Source organism: Aotus nancymaae, unplaced genomic scaffold (genome assembly GCF_030222135.1).
Source record: "Aotus nancymaae isolate 86718 unplaced genomic scaffold, 86718_ANA_hifiasm-v0.15.2.pri h1tg000014l, whole genome shotgun sequence".
Classification (NCBI taxonomy): Eukaryota; Metazoa; Chordata; class Mammalia; order Primates; family Aotidae; genus Aotus; species Aotus nancymaae.
Genome location: NW_026988425.1, coordinates 60534734 through 60539349, shown reverse-complemented (window position 1 = coordinate 60539349; position 4616 = coordinate 60534734). Strand labels below are relative to the sequence as shown.

The 4616-nt window shown below is 40.6% G+C and overlaps 1 pseudogene; it reads left to right on the top strand.

The window, feature by feature from the left end:
- Positions 1-885: 885 nt before the first annotated feature.
- Positions 886-982, top strand: LOC135274991 (U6 spliceosomal RNA; annotated as a pseudogene).
- Positions 983-4616: the final 3634 nt, after the last annotated feature.

Here is a 4616-nt window from a genome sequence, read left to right as displayed (position 1 = left end):
CCTCTTCAGAAAAGCTTTCCTTGACCATCAGGTGGTTCCATGCCTACCCCCACAGTTCACTGTCTCAGCATTGAGAGTGTTTCCTTCATAGACTAACGCTGTCTGCAATTATCTCATTTGTATGTTGTTGTCTTTCACCTTGGTGTGTAAAGTCCCTGAAGGTACTGAATAAAGTTTAACCTAAAGCTTCCTTCTTACATATCTTAATTTCAGACAAAAGGTTTCTCCCTACACAGTGACCTGTAACCCAACTGGATGTGTAAACAGGCTGTAACCTACTCTTGTACCAATCACCTAGTTTTGGCCAATCAAAGGTGGCCAACAGTTTAAATCGTGTTCAAATAAGCAAACACCAAGCTGTAACCAATTTAGCTGTTTCTGTACCTCATTTCCGTTTTCTATATGTCACTTTTCCTTTTCTGTTTATAACTATTCTTCAACCATGTGGCAATGCCAGAATGTCTCTGAACCTGTTTTGATTCGGGGATGCCCGATTTAATCACTGTTTGCTCAATTAAACTCTGTTAAATTTGTCTAAAGTTTTTTCTTTTAACAAGAGTGAAGACTTTATCACTCCTGTTTAATTTCCTATTTCTAGGGACTAGCCCAGTGCCTGGTACTCATAAGTATTTGTTAAGTGAAGGAATGAATGAATCCCAGATTATCACCAATGCAACTTCTTTGATGGAGCAAGAAGAGGGAAGTTTTCTCTGCTGATGTGGGTAATGCCTCCACAACATCTGTTTATAGTGCCCTAAGGAGAATTTTGCTTTAATAAGCACAAGAATTTACATTTGCAGGAAACACATGTGGTTACTAGCGACATTAAACTGGTGGTGAGCCATCCTTTCTGGTTGAGAGCCAACTTAGGAAAAACATAAATGTTTATGATCAGCATTTTAACTATACTAAAATTGGAATGATACAGAGAAGATTAGCATGGCCCCTGCACATTTTAAAATTTAATATGAAAGTAACTTTACTGAATCCTATGGGTGAAGGGAGTGGTGTATATTTTTACCATTGAGACAATGTACTTTATTGATAAGACAAATATTAATGAACAAATGGGCATTACTTTTTCACCACTAAAATGCTAATATGAGCAGCAATCCATAGACATTTGTGACACAATAAGAAATATGTATTTGGTCTTTGTCCCAGTTTCCTGATACAGAGCTTCTAAAACCCTGAATTTCCTAGTGTTGGAGTAATAGGAACATCTTTTGTTATTCATAACAAGTCCCTTTCAACTGTACCTGAGTTTATGCTAATGAGGTTACTCTTGATGGACCCCTAGTAGCTTCAGGATGAAGGCTGGTTGCCAGAGGAATCCATTACAGAATTAGAGAGTTGAAACTATCAGTCCTACCCAGGGACCTTAGGAGAGGGGACAGGGCTGGAGATTGGTGATATGGTTTGGCTCTGTCCCCACCCAAATATCATATTGAATTGTTCCCATAATTGCTATGCCTCATGGGAGTGACCCTGTGGAAAGTAATTGAATCATGGGGGCAGTTACCCCCATGCTGCTCTTCTTATGATAATGAGTGAGTTCTCATGAGATCTGATGGTTTTATAAGGGGCTTCTCCCACTTTTGCTCAGCACTTCTTCCTACCATCATAAAAGGAAGGACATGTTTGCTTCCCCTTCCGCCATGATTGTATGTATCCTGAGGCTTCCCAGTCATACAGAACTGTGAGTCAATTAAGCCTCTTTCCTTTATAAATTATCCAGTCTCAGACAGTCCTTTATAGCAGCATGAGAATGGACTGATACAGTTGGATTCAATCATCAATGGCCAATGATTTGATCGATCATTCCTCCATTAAAAAAAAAAAATTCTCTAAACAAGCGGGTTTGGAGATCTTTGGATCTGGTGAATACAAGGAGGTGCTGGGAGGCTGGCACACCTGGAGAAGGCATGGAAAGCCTGTACCCTCCCCCATACCTTGCCCTAGGCATCTCTTCCATTTGGGTGTTCATGCATCTTATCCTTTATAATAAACCATTAATACTAAGTAAAGTGCTTTCCTGAGTTCTATGAGTCATTCTAACAAATTGTTGAACCTTTGGCGAGTATTGTGGGAACCCCCTAAATTTATAGCCAATTGTTCAGAAGTATCAGTGACAACCTGGGACTCGTGACTGGCATCTGAAAGTAGGGATGATCTTGTGGGACTAAATCCTTAATTTGTGGGATCTAATGATGACTCTAGGTAGATAATGTCAGAACTGAATTGAGTTGTAGGACACGCAGCTGGTGTCTGAGAGCTGAAGTGGCATTGGAAAAGACCATGCATTTAGAGTCAGAAGTGTTGTGAGTAAAAACAACTTAGTATTTTGCCTTCCCCCTTCTTATGTGTATATCAGACTTTAAAGTCATGATCTCCAAAGTAAGATAAATGCAATCCAGGGGTGCACAAGATTATTCATTGGGTTATAAGAAGAATACATTAGAACTTCTATTTATTTTTGCCTAATTCTTTAATAATATGTATTATATAAATACATAATAGAATGAATATCTAATTTAAAAATACATAAATATACTTACATTGGAATACATATATTTAAAATGTTCTACTGATAGGACCACATGCTGAAAAAATATTGGAAATTATTGATGTCACATTTCCAAGTGCATTAAATTATTTCACCCTTGAAATTACACAAGAGTCATGATGATCTGTATTAACAGATGGGAAAATTGAGGCTCTGGGTGAATTGATTAGTCCAAAGTCACATAGGGTGTTAGGGATACAGCCTGCGCTGGAATATATTCCTGCTATTCCACTAACGTCTGCTGACTACCTGTTTATCTCAGACTCTGTGGTAGGTATTGGAAATAGAAGACAAATAACATATGCTTCCACCTCAGCTTGGGCCACCCATGCTCAGTATGATAGAGCCTTTTCTTTGGACAGGGTGTGGGACCTACAGCAAGACTGTGACCACTACCAGTTTCCTGGAGCTCTCCTTTCTTCTATGTTTCTGACTTCCTGTCCCACTCCTCCCACTCACCCCACAACCCTCCCATCCTTCATGGACAGCAAGAATCTGGGGCTCAGTGGTTCTGCCCAAAATGATCCTAAGGACCTCCTGGACAGTGGCTGGATCCTTCTAGGGCTCAGCAGCATGTTAGAACAGGCACTTGCATGAAGAAAAGTGAGCAGACTAATTCTGGAAAGATGTATAAGATGTGCAGCTCTCTGGAAGGCCCCTGCAAGAGGCACAAAGCAGAATGAAGTTGGTGTGTTAGGGGAGAAGTACATGGGCTGCAGACTGGAGGAAAAACTGTGTTGGAGCATGTGGTGTGGATGGCAGGGACTCAGTCAAGAAGACCAAGGCTCATTGCAGGACCATGTCTTTGGGCTGCCAGAGGTATTGAGCAGGGATCTATTTACCGGCACTGAGCTAAGAGGTAAAAGTTTCTTAACCAGGAATGAAGCAAAAACCCAGTTACTAGAACTGGAATACATGATAGCAGTACACCGGACCACAATGCTGGCTTACTACATCATCCGTTCCCCATCTGGAACAACTTCACATTCCCTCACCCAAGAACAGGACTCTTTCAAGATCTAGGATGAAGCAAAAACTGAAAATAGGGGATTCAAAACATGTAAGTATACCACCTTTTTTCATTAATTAGACAAATATTTATTAAGAGCCTACTATTGGCCAGTCACGTGTTAGGTAGTACATACAACAGTGAACAAGAAAGCTGGCCCTGCCCTGCAGGGCTTCTGTGTAAGAAGGGGATGAGCAAGTGAGAACTGTGACAAGATACATCAAGTGCTGAGAGGGGAGGGAGAAGCTGTCAAAGGAGGGTTTGCTCTTCTTTCATCAAGATGAAGAGGTGCAAATATATGCAACCATAATCAAGAATTCAAGCATATCCATTAGTGGAAAGGAGCCTAGAAGAGATGGGGGTGGGAGACGCAGGAGAGGGAGGAGATAGATAATGGATTGAGGAACTTGGAGATCCAAGATGGGGGCATCTTCTAGAGCCTTCTAACTCTGCATGGTATTCTGTTTACCAGTAGGAAGTATAAATGTTATCTTTTCAAGGAAGGTTATAAAACGGACCGTGCCACACTGTTGGATGGAAAAGCTTGGTGTTTGGACTCAGATGAACTGGCTTTACAATTTTGAAGCTCAACCACCTTCCCAGCCAAGTGAGCCTGGGCAAATCATTTAACTTGTTTTAGCCTTGGGTTGGCCTTTTTCCCCTAGAACCTCAGATGGACAGAATTCGGTTCATCACATTTCTTGGTTCTTGACACACTCCTCTCATTAGTCCATCATATATTGCATGGATTCATTCAAATCACTGCGTGTAGGCTGCTTTGACCTGCTGCATCATATCTCATTGTGTGGATGCACATATGGATCACTGATGTATGTCAGAGCTGGCAATATATGTCAGAAGGGAAAGGAGAAACTCTTAACTAAATAGAGTTGGAAATAAAATAATTGTCTGTATGGAATAAGATCAAAGGTCCCACATGTAAAAGTCAACTCCAGATGAATTAAAGTCTTACCTGTCAAAAAAGAAATTGAAACCTTTAGGAGAAAATTTAGGTGAATATATTTTAGACCTTAAGACAGA